General features: G+C 41.7%; 1 protein-coding gene across 5 annotated transcripts in view; it reads left to right on the top strand.

Annotated features, from left to right (window-relative positions):
* kif21b (kinesin family member 21B) overlaps window positions 1–13,091 on the top strand; it is a 172,058-nt gene that overhangs the window by 56,067 nt on the left and 102,900 nt on the right. The window lies entirely within an intron of this gene.

The raw sequence follows: 13,091 nt of genomic DNA, 5'->3' as shown, positions 1-13,091 counted from the left end.
CGCACCAACACCTGAAGAATGTGCAAACTCCACACAGATACTCGCCTAAGGGTGGGACTAACCCCAGGTCCCGAGTGCTGCAAGGCTGCCGTGCTAACCATTGAGCCACTGTGCTGCTCCTGGTGCTGCTTACTTTATTGGCTTCCTATACGGGGTACATTTTCCACACGTGGTTCTGTTTCAACATGTGGGATATGACATTTGGTTGTTGCCATATCACTACATTGATCAATATTCCATGCTGAGGATACACTATGCTCAAGTTAGCTTTTTGAAGGATTTTAAATGAAGTGAATTATTCAATTTGGAAGGTAGTGAAATCTTGCTTGTAGATATTACCCGATAATTACATCTGTTTCCTAGTTCTGTTGTTTTAAATTGCTTGAGCCTGGATTTTAATCATTTTCTTAATCAAAAGCTTTACAAAGTACTACATTATAAACTATTTGAAGTATTGTAACACAAGAGGAAATTAGCACAATATTTGAACATAATTGCATAAGTAGGCCTGCCCGGATATTTTGATCTTAAATTGACTTTGTAAGTAGTGACTGTTTCAATTGATTTCACCAGTCATTTCCCTTCGGTCCAGTGGTGAAACAGATAAACACTGCAGAAATTTAACATTTCGTTATGATTCATTGACTTATTGTATTTTGACCGATTTAAGACGAATGAAAAATTCTTCCCTGAAGACTATTTTAGGATGCAAAAATAACTTAACTATTCCACTTTTAATTCTGTACCATTTTTGTTTTCAAGTATTTGTCAAAATACACATTTAGGAGACGAACAAACTCAGCTTGGTGTATCTTGTAAATAAATAGATCATATTGTGTGCAATGAGTTTGAATGAATTACAAGGCAGCTGCACCTTTTCAGAGAGTTGAGGGAAATTGGCTTGTGGCTTCCAATGTGACTGGAACGCTTTCTGCATCTGCCACATGGTACTTGATCTTGGGACTTTTTATGTGCTGTTTCAGCTGCAGAGAAGTAAAACGTGCAAAGAAAAATATACACTGAGCAAGAATTTCAGTACAGTCTTCTAATTTAAACGGAATTAATAGGTTTAGCCACAGGAAGTATGGTGTTCTCATGTAGCAGAAGCGCAGGGGGATCTCAATCAGCCATGAAGGAAGGGAGTTCAAACAAAGGCAAATCTCTTAAATTTAGCTTGGCCTGTTCTAGTTTCACCCACTGTGGATCTGCTACTGAGCAGCAGGAGGTACAGAGCTCCACTTTGCTAGCCACGGCTGTAATATTTCCAGTGCTGATTACACTATCAGTTCATGACATTTGCATTTTGAATTGGCTTCAGCTTACCTTTATAGCAGCAGGCTGGTCAATGAGTAGCTCTACTGGACCATCAGTCTTAATATGACAGTGGTTGAGAAAGTGCCAGGTTAAAAATAATTCAAATCACGGTTTGTAATATTTTTTCCTTCATCCAGCACTCCTCTTCTGTTCATGGACTGAAAACCAAGAATGCTGTGGCTGACAGTTGGTCAGGCAGCAGCTGTGGAGAGAGAGAAAGCAAACATTTCAAGTCCAGATGATTTCATCAGAGCTGTTGTGATTTCCAGCAATTTTTTTGTTTTCAGTATAGATTCGAACATTTGCAGTAATTTGCTCCTTTTCTGTTCGTTGTTGGGTGGGGAAGGGGAGAACATATCATAACAGGCAGAGCAGAAATCAAGGGCATAATATTGGGAATAATTTAAGCACATTAGTTAAAAAAAAAACCTCTTTCTCACTGGGATGTGATAAACAATAATGTAACCACTTTTAAAAGAAAAATCTTAAGCCTATTCATAAATAGTTTATGCATGTCCCTGAAATAGTCTTATGAAGCTCATATGTTATGTTTTGGAAGCAGAATATGTAAAAAGAAAATGTCACAAATGAATTACGAAATTATCACATGCTAAAGGTACAATCTGTCATAAGTGTAATATTTAACAAGCCTGAAGATGCTGACAATGATGAATTTGACGATGGTAATTGAATGCACATATTTTTGGTATATGGGCATTGGTGTGACCAAATCTTGAATACTGCGTGCAGTTTTGATCTCCTTGTTTAAGGAAGAATACAAAGGCATTGGAGGTGGTTCATTTGAGGCTTACCAGGTTTGTGTCTGGAGTGCATTGTCTAATGAGGATAGATTGTACAGACTGGACTTTTGTATACACTGGAGTTTGGAAGAATGAAAGATAATCTGATTGAAGTGTTCAAGATCTTGAATGGCTTTGACAAGATGGACATAGAATGTTACCTCTTGTGGGCGAGTACAGTAGTGGGGGACATTGAAGTTGGTGGTGGCCCTTTGGGACGGAATGATGCATTTGCTCTTTCAGGAGGTCATCAGACTTTGAAACTCCTCACTTCAGAAAGCCATCATTAATCATTTGAATATTTTTAGACCAAGATGGATGGGTTCTTCATATGGAAGGGCATCATATGATATAGGTGGTGGATGGGAATGTGAAATTGAAATATATGTAGTAGTTGTTGGCAAGGACAGCAGTTGTTGCCCATCTCTAGTTATATTTTAAACTGATTGCCTCTGTCAGCCATTTCAGAGGACGGTTAACAGTCTGGCACATTGCTGTGGGACTGGAGTCATGTAGGTCAGACCACATAAGGATGGCAGATTTCCTCCCGTATATACGTGTGAGCCAGATGGGATTTTACATCAATTGATAAAGGCCACATGCTCACCAATAGACGAGCTGTTTTAACTGCAATTCTTTTTTAAAATTCAATTGCTTTAGCGGGATTCAAACTCTGTACCCAGAAAACAAATAACTGCAGGGGTAGGTTCAGAGTTCACTGAAGGTGGAGTTGCAGGTAGATAGGGTAACAAAGAAGGCGTTTGGTCAGTGAATTGAGAATAGGAGCTGGGATGTCATGTTGTGATTGTATAGGACATTTTTTAGGCCATTTTTGGAATACTACATTCATTTCTGGTTTCCCTGCTATATGAAAGATGTTGTGAAACTTGAAAGGGTTCAGAAAAGAATTACAAGGATCCTGAGATTGGAGGGTTTGGGCTCTAGGGAGAGGCTGAATAGGCTAGGTCTGTTTTCCCTGGAGTGTCCTTATGGATGTTTATAAAATCATGAGGGCATGGATATGGCGAATAGCCAAAGTGTTTTTCCCAGATCAGGAAGTCTAATACTTGAGGGTATTGGTTGAAGGTGAGCGGGGAAAGATTTAAAAAGAACTTAAGGGCCAACCCTTTCACACAGAGGGTGGTGCGTGTAGGGAATGAGTTGCCGGAGGAAGTGATGGAGGCTGGTACAGTTAGCATGTAAATGTAACCTGGATGAGTATTTGAATCGGAAAGGTTTTGAGAGATCTGAGCCAAATGGTGGGAAATGGAACAAGATCAGTTTAGGATGTCTGGTCAGTGCAGATGTGTTGGACCAAATCCTCTGTTTCTATGCTGCATGAATCTATGACTCCACCTGTTTCTTGTTGTGTGATTAGATGAATGCCAAGGGTTGATTGTTAGTTTCTTTCTTGTTGGGAATGATAATTGCTCTAATGTTATTTGCCACTTATCAGCCCAAAACTGGATGTTGTCCACGTCTCCCTGCATATTGGCAAAGGCTGCTCCGATGGCTGAGGTATTGTGACGACTGCGAAACAAATGTACAATTTATCAACAAATGTCCGCGCTTCTGATCCTATGATACAGGGGAGGCCAATGATGAAGCAGCTAAATATTGTTGTGCCTCGGACACTAACTTGAGGAACTCCTGACTCATGTCGTAGGGTTTACATAATGGACCTCAAACAACTACAACCGACTGACCAGACATCCTAAACAGTACAGAATTTCTCCTCACTGATTCTCATAGTTTTGCTCGGGCTCCTTGATGCTATACTAGGCCAAATGCTGCCTTGATATCAGGGCGGTTAGTCTCACCTCACCTCTGGAGTTCAGCTGTTTTGCCCATGTTTGCACCAAGGCTGTCATGAAATCAGGAGTCAATTGGCTCTCGCCAGAAACCAAACTCAACACCAGTCAGTCAGCCTCCTGCACTGCCACAATGATGCCACCCGAAGGTTGCAGGAACAGCAACTCATATTCCGCCTGGGAACCCTGCAGCCATATGGTATCAATGTGGACTTCACCAGTTTCAAAATCTCCCCTTCCCCCACTGCATCCCTAAACCAGCCCAGTTCATCCCCTCCCCCCACTGCACCACACAACCAGCCCAGCTCTTCCCCCCCACCCACTGCATCCCAAAACCAGTCCAACCTGTCTCTGCCTCCCTAACCGGTTCTTCCTCTCACCCAACCCTTCCTCCCACCCCCAGCCGCACCCCCAGCTACCTACTAACCTCATCCCACCTCCTTGACCTGTCCGTCTTCCCTGGACTGACCTATCCCCTCCCTACCTCCCCACCTACACCCTCTCCACCTATCTTCTTTGCTCTCCATCTTCGGTCCGCCTCCCCCTCTCTCCCTATTTATTCCAGTTCCCTCCCCCCATCCCCCTCTCTGATGAAGGGTCTAGGCCCGAAACGTCAGCTTTTGTGCTCCTGGGATGCTGCTTGGCCTGCTGTGTTCATCCAGCCTCACATTTTATTATCACCAGTCAGTTGGCTATTGCTTTGCAATTGTTGCTCCATAACAGTGCCAATGACCCCTTCCATTATTTTGCTGATTTAAGAGTAGCATAGTATTGAGCCAGTTTAGATTTTTGCTCTTGGTTATAGCTTGACAGTTTGCCTCATTGTTGGCTAGGGGCTAGTGTTGCAGCTGTATTGGAACGGCTTAACTAGGGGTATGGTTGTTCTGAAGCTTAAGTCTTCACTATGATTGCCAGAATATTTTCCAGGCCTAGAACCTTTGCAGTATCGAGAGTATTAAACTATTAAGCCACACCATCATTTGGAGTGAATCGAAACAGTTGAAGACTGGCATCTGTAGTGCCGTGGGCCTAAGGATGAAGCTGAGATGGATCACCCACACAGGACTTCCAGCTGAATGTAGCTGCAAAAGCTTCAGCTTGGACTTTAACGTTGGTGTGTGGAGTTCTCTAGCCCTAGAAGGCGGGGATATTTATGGAGCTTCACCTATTCTTAGTTGTTTAATTGTCCACCCCTATTCATGCAAGGATGCAGTAGGACTGCAGAGCTCAGGTTCCTTTGTTATGGAATAACCTATTCCTATCTATTCCAAATAACAAGGTGGAGAGCTGGATGAACACAGCAGGCCAAGCAGCATCATAGGAGCAGGAAAGCTGATGCTTCAGGTCTAGACCCTTCTTCAGAACTCTTCTTCAGACCCTTCTTCTTATGCTGCTTGGCCTGCTCGGTTCATCCAGTTCTACACCTTGTTATGTCAGATTCTCCAGCACGACAGTTTCTACTATCCCTGTCTATTCAATGCTGCTTTCATTGTTTCTCATGTAAGTGACCCTGTGTTGCAGCTTCACTCGGTTGATGCCTCATTTTTATGTATGCCCTCCAGCATGCTTCTTTTGACCAGGGTTGTTCTCCTAGGCAGATGGCAGAGGTGCACTGGGAATATGCTGTGTCATGAGGTTACTGATTGTGGGTGAATACAATTCTGCTGTTGCTAATGGCTCACAGCACCACTTAGACACCCAATTTTGAGTTGTTAGTTCTGCTTTGAAGTTCTTCCTATCTAGCATGGTGGTAGCACCACACAGTTTGACACAGGGTATGTTCACTATGAAGACAGGGATTTGTCTCCACAATTACTATGCAGCGGTCACTCCTACTGATACTGACATAGACAGGCACATCTGAAACTGATGAGGGTGATTGGTGGGGATGAGGTCAAGAACATTTTCCTCTCTTGTTGGTTCTGACACCGCTTGTCCCAGATCCTAGTCCAGCAGCAATGCGCTTTCAGGCTTGTCCAGTTCAATTAGTGGTGATGCTACTGTGCCATTCTTGGTGTTTGACTTTGAGGTCTGCCACCTACGGTATATTCTGTACCCTTGCCACTCTCAGTCCTTCCTCCAAGTGGTGTTCAATATGGAACCAGCATTCGCCCAGATTTTCTTACTGGCTGCATGGGCCTCTGAGGCCATGCACAGCTGTGACATCTGGAAAAAGTTAATGAAGCAATCAGCACACAGCTCATAGGCAGAACATTGGAGCAGCTACATGCACATGCAGCTGCTCAGTTTAGAGAGACCCTTACATTGTGGGATACTGGTTCATCAGCTGTGGTAGGGCAACATTAGTCCGGTAATCAGCAGGAGGTTTCCTTGCCTGTGTTTGACCCAAAGCCATGAGACTTTGTGGGATCCAGCATCAACACTGGTGACTCCCAGTGCAAGTTCTTCCCAATTGTTTACCACTGTGCCACATCTTCTGATGGATCTGTCTAGTCAGTGGGCTAGAACTGGTGATGGTGGTGTGTATGGCATTCTCTGCACTGTATGCTTCTATAGATGGCTGTGTCAGGTGCTGCCCAACAAGTCTATGCCTAGATGTTGGTGAAGGAGGACGTTGCAGGGTTGACAGGGCTGTTTGCCAACAGCAATTCTGGTGCCTAGCTTGGTGTCACTTAGGCCATTTTGGTTTTATTCTTATGTTTAGATTTTGTTGTGATTTGAAACAAGTAAGTAGGTTGATGTAGGCCATTTCAGAGGCAGTTAAGAATCAATCATAATGCTCTGATTCGGGAGTCACACGAAGGTCAGGCTAGTAAGGAAGGGAGATTTCATTCCTTTCAGGAAATTTGTGAACCAGATTGGTTTTTATGACATATGGTCATTATTAGGTCAGCTTCTCATTCCAAATATTTATTGAACTCAAATTTCACCACCTGCAATGAATTCGAACTGGAGTACGCAGATCACTATCCTGGGAATTTGAATTGCCAGTACATTGATATTACCACCTTCTGCAAAGGAGAGAAATTAGGCAGAATGTTGTTGGATTCGAATTAACTAAAGAAAATTAAACTGCAATGTTTCAGACAGTAATATGAACTTGTATTACAAGTCCCAAGGCACTTGTTATTTTGTAACAATAACCTTCCCTCCTTCCCAATTATAGAAGTAGGCGTGAATTTTTTTTATTCTCTACTCAAACTAATTTTAGAATTGACTTATCTTTTCCTAAACGCAAGCAAATGTATCCAATTGTTGAATATATTTGGTTGAATGTATTTGTGTGTATATCTGTGTTATATATTATACAAATGCATAAAATGAATATACACATTTTTTCATTGCCTTATTCATTCTTTCTGGTTGAAATAATTGCTTTTTGCTCCAGAAAAGTTGCATTAATGGTGAAAAAAGATTGTGAACAAAATATGTGACCAGTTTCACAAACATTGCCACTGTTTCCTTTTATTGAGTTTTATTGCTGTACTACAGCTGCAGCATGCAATGGTATTAGGAACTTCCTGGCAAGTGAATGATCTACATCTCTAGAGAATAATAGAACACTGAGATGCACTTGCTCTTTGCCGAGTCAGCAGTGCATCAGCATGCAGGTCATTCTTGCTCATTAGATGTTGTACAATTGTAATCATTATAAATCTGAAGGTAATTGATCAGGAAATTAACCTTGCCAACTCGTTAATGTCGTATTACTGCAGAACGTAGTTGATGGTATGTTTTTAAGCCAACGCAATTTTATATGAAAGACTTTATTGATTTTTTTTAATGTTTCAAAATTGTGTAAGTGGTCTTTGAAGAATGCAGTTGGCTTAATGTTTTACCTTCATAGATTTTGTAGGATATGCATTGGTAAAGTGAGCAATGATTTTTCATTAGGATCTGACAAAGCTTTTAAGAACTAAAAGTTGCAACTTGTTGCTGAGTTGAGACCACATGTTTCTCGGGTGTAGTCCATTAAAATAATCAGAATTCTTTTGAACCTTCTGTGAAAATTCTTTTTGAAATTAATTGACATATACTTCTGCGAGGAAAAAGCTGTCACCCAAAACACACTTTCATAGACTGGTGACTTCACAGTGAATATGCTTTCACTGCACGTGCACAAAGCTAAAATATCTGGCATGGACTGGTTGGACAAAAGGGGCCATTTCAGTGCTATATGACTGAATGATTCTATGACTATAACCTGGCAGTTACTACCCTTCTTATTGCATCTCGGATCTCAAAGTGTGACAATTGACAAAATGTTCATGACAATGACATCCATTACATGATTCCCCATATATGTGCTGAATGTATGCAACCTTCAGCTAGAAATAGAGTTTCTCTTACAAATAATTTGTTCGCTGTGATTTCAAATTCTCATAATTCTTAGCTTGTGGAGTGTTTGACAGGTTTCTCAATGTTCTCTCTCCTTTCGCAGCTGCTCTGGTCTCCCCTACCTGTGCACCCTCCCTCCTTCTACCACTGTCCTCACAGCCTCCAACCAACCTCCATGACTTCTTCCAGCCACTTGTAACCCAGTTGGATGTCTCCTGTATCCCTTGTGGCCTCCGTGTCTTCCTTCACGCCACCTTTGTAGCCTCACTATCTTCAACCAGTTCCCCAGTGCATCCAGACCGAACAGACGGATAGCTCCCTCAGCAAATGGCTCCCTGGTTTGGAGCCACTTCTAGACTGCTGCTATTGCTGTTGCTGTACCTCCCCAAACCTGCTTGACCTGGATGCTCACGGCCACAGCTCGCTGGAGCCTATCAGCAGCTAGCTTATGAGGGAGTGACTCCATGATCAGAAAAGCAGCTCCTCACCCATTTCCCTCCATTTTAGTTGTGGAGGCACTTTTTCTCTGGATGACCCCATGGGTAAATTTTCCCAGAATTTGGGGCGTAGCTTCACCTCCTTTTCTGCCTCCATCCCAAACTGTATTTTTCACATTGATCCATGACCCTTGTCAGGCGAACATAACAGATCTTATAGAACTATTTTAAAGAGAGCAGGAGTGCCCTCTCATTGTCCTGGCCAACATTTACCCCTCAATCACCATCAAGAACACACTATCTGGCTAATGTCACTTGCTGTTTGTGGGGCATTTCCAACTTTACTTTGACAACCCTTCCTTCATGTACCCGAAACGTCAACTTTCCTGCTCCTAAGATGCTGCTTGGCCTGCTGTGTTCATCCAGCTCTACACCTTGTTTTCTTCATGTACTGTAAAATCCTTTTGAATGTCAGCTCATTGTGAAAACAGCAGATAATTGCAAGTATGTATGTTTTCACACCAGACTCTGGGTGGGAGTGTGAATGATCTCAGGTGATGATATTGTAACCATTGCATAATATCAGTAATGAAAATTTTTGCAACGAAACTTTGTGTCTGATTTTGATATTACCAGATGCACTAATGGACATTAAGATAGCTTCACTGCTGTTGCAGCTGAAAATGTAGAGTATTTTGTAGAAGAATCAAATGGTAGCTATGTAGTTGGTCACAAGAGGATTCAGCGCTGGACTCTGGTGTATTGACAGGTATGATATAGTATCCACCTCTCAGAAGATATGATGTTGATTTACAATGGCTAGTCAAATTGATATTCGGTTCATTCAGAATTTAACCAGTTGTGTTAATTTTAAGTCCTAATTTAACAGAAACATTTCTTCCATACATATTATTATACGATGACAGGCAAATGAGCAGGCATTGGTTTTTGGTACGAGCTGAAGAGATGGGTGAAGTCTGTAGAGAGTAGGATGCTTGTATCACAGAGCATGTGGGGTGGAGAGCAGTGAAGAAGATGGGAAATGAGTCAAACCTTCCAAGTAGTTACATAGCAGCATCAAAAGAACCTTGTGAGACTGTAACATATAGCAAAGATGCTAGTTTTATTTTGCTTCATTGAAATGTTGATTTTCAAAAAATTGTATGTTTAAGAAATTGGGAGAAAATGATACGTTCACAGAAGTCAAAATAGTTTTTTTCAAATATCATTAGAAAAAACATAAGGGATTTAAAAATACAATGAAGTTATATGACAATTCACAATTTTTAAAAAAATGAATTTGCCACTTTGAAAGGTTTTTATAAAAATGTAATAGTGGAGAACAGAATAACAGTGGGAAAATGGTAGACAAACAGGAAACTGGAAGAACACGGCAGGCCAGGCAACTTCTGGAGGAAAGGAGCAGTCAATGTTTCAGGTATTACTCTTCTTCAAGATTGGATGTAGGGGTAAAGGGAGCTGCAGATAAAGAGGGAGGGAAGGGATGGAGGTGGAATGGTGGTGAAAGATAGACACTGGTGGTAGGTACGACCTGGTTGATCAATGGGAGGGATGAATCCAGTTGGTGGCTGGAAGGAAGGGTCAGAAAGTGGAATGGAAGGGAGAAGTTGCGGCTGGAAAGGCAGGGGTGGGATGAGGAAGGTTATTTGAACTTGGAAAACTCAATGTTGAGTTCTCCAGGTGCCCAGGCAGAAGATAAGATGAGTGTTCTTCAAATTTGTGTCGCGAATCGCTGCGACACTGGAGGAGGCAGTGGATGGACTTGTTGGAAGGTGAGGTGGGGAAGGGCGTTGAAATGGGCGGTGACCAGGATGTTAGGTTGGCTGTCATGGGCCAGGTGGAGATGCTCGGCGAGAATGTCACCTAGTCTACATTTGGCCTCACTGATGTGGAGAAGACCACGCCGGAAGCACCAGATGCAATACACTAGGTTGGAGGAGATGCAAGTGAAGCTCCGCCTCACGTGGAAGGGCTGTTTAGGGCCCTAAATAGAGGTGAGGGAGGTGGCGTGTTGGCATGTGTTGCATCTTTTGCAGTTACAGGGAAAGGTACCAGGCAGGTTGGCGTAGTTGGTGGGGAGTGTGCCACCAACCAAAGAGTGGCGAAGGGAATGATCCTTGCGGAAAGAGAGAGGGGTGGGGAGTGGAAGATGTTCTGGGTGGTGGGGTCTAATTGGAGTTAGTGGAAATGTTTGTGGATGATATGTTGGATGCGAAGGCTGGTGGCATGGAAAGTGAGGACATGGTGTACCCTATCTTTACTGTGTTTGGAGAGGGGATGGTGGTTAAGAGCCGTGGAGTGGCGAATGGAGGAGACATGGTGGAGGGCTGCCTGGATGACAGAAGTGGGGGGAAAAGCGTTATTTGAAAAAGGCAGGTATCTGACATGCTTGGGAGCGCAGCCAACCCATTTTCACCTATTTATGCTCCCAATTACATGTTTTTCTCAATTGCTGGCAAATCATTATCCTTTCTTTTCTTAGTCTAACTGGCTTTCTCTTCCTCTGGGAATTGTCTGTACCTATTCTCTCACTCATTTAGGAAGAAATTGTTCTTTTAAGAATTGGCACCCAAATCTGGAATTCAGAGAAAAAAAAACAGTTCTAAAGTTCTCTCTCTTGGATGGAGTTATTGCCATCAACTTTGACTTGACTGGTCTAATCTTTTGCTTCATAATAAAGAACCACAATGTTCTATATGGTGACAACAAAGAAGAAGAATTTTTTTTGTGTGATCCTCTGCAGCAAGATTAAACATTGAGTTTGTGGGTAAAAATCAATCATATCTCACATGATTCTGATTATTTTCTGGAATATGTTTGTACAAGTAAAACAACAGGAAGCCCCTCAACATTGATGTTTTTTTTAAAAAAACGCTTTTTCTGGTTTCTCTGTCCACCATGGCATTTTCCGTCTAATGCATAGATGTGACATTGATTGGAATCAGAATGTTGGAACAAGGAAAGTTGGTTTTCCATGGTTAAGATAGTGAGAACACACAAGTCAGAAGACCAAGGCGCTCCTTAGTCTGCTTTTGAAGGATCTCCATACGAGAACAGATTGATTGTGTCAATCTGTTGGTGAAGGAACAATGAACATAGGTACACCATTGTGAATAGAAGGAAGCTGAGTAAGGGTAAAGTGAGACATTTCAGTTTTTAGTTAAAACAATATGGACTAGTACAGCTTCGCAGAAGGGAGAAGAAAGATTCCTACTCAACTCGAAATAATTACTGAGATAACTGATAAAATCATTTGTCTTGGATTATCCAGAGAATTTTTGGCTGTTGTTTTTGCCACAAAAGTGGACAATTTGTAGTACTGAATGCACATAGTCTCCCTGAATATGAGAAAAAGACTGTACTTTCAGCAACTGACCCTGAGTCACAAAAATCAATTTTTATTCAAAACACTGATAAACATGAACTGCTTTCATAATGACAACAGTTTATTAACAAAGACACATGGGATCTATGTCGTAACTTTGGGAGCAGATTTTCATAGGAGCATTCAAACTATTAGAAGGGAGTTTTACAGGCAAGCAGGCCTGCACATCCACCCACACGGATCTGTGCTATTTAAGGATGAGCCAAATAGCCACAGCCATCAGCCTTTTAAATAATTGCACTATCAACGGTTATCCTGATTACGTTTCTCTTAATTTCTCAAATGCTCCTCTTTGTATGTCTCATGGATTGAAAAGCTTTATGCGATTAATAGTGGCTTCCAAATTTTTTTTTCAGTTTTGGTTTAATTCATTTGTGAATGTGGGCATTGTTGGCTCGGTCAGTTTTCATTGCCCAGCTGCAGTATTGAGCATATCTGATTTGAAGAAGAGTCATATCAGACTCAAACATTGTTTCTGTCTCCTTCTCCATAGCTGCTGACGGACCAGCTGAGTGTTTCTTGAGCATTTTCAACACGTGTTTTTATTTGATAACTTCTAATTCTGCGTACAGAAAACAAAATGCCAGTGCAATTTAACATGCTGTTGCTTTGTTGTGGTATCTTCTGTAACATAATGACTATTTATACATCAGTTTCATCGCTAACTGAGATACAGAGGTTTTTTTTTCACTTTTAGTCCTGTGTTGTCAGATTCCATGAATCTGTTGTTTCCAGGTATGGGAAATGGTTGATTTCTGATAAGGCATCTATTGTCAAGCATTTTACTTAGCCTGAAGGGTTGACCTATTAGAATGTTGAATCCTCTCCATAATGCATCATTTTAGGCTCTTAAATGCATTGTTAAAACTGGGAAATTTGCCCAGTGAATTTTGTAAATGCCGTGCTACAGTGAGACTTTAATACTGTTCAGTATAACACAATCTCTCTCAGACATGCATTATTTAAGTAAAGTTAGTTTTGAAGGTAAGAACTTTTATGAGGGGAACAGAATTTGAATATTCTC

The sequence above is a fragment of the Stegostoma tigrinum genome, chromosome 21 (genome assembly GCF_030684315.1).
Source record: "Stegostoma tigrinum isolate sSteTig4 chromosome 21, sSteTig4.hap1, whole genome shotgun sequence".
Lineage (NCBI taxonomy): Eukaryota > Metazoa > Chordata > Chondrichthyes > Orectolobiformes > Stegostomatidae > Stegostoma > Stegostoma tigrinum.
Note: the sequence above shows the minus strand (reverse complement) of the source record. Positions and strands in the feature narration are given on the sequence as shown.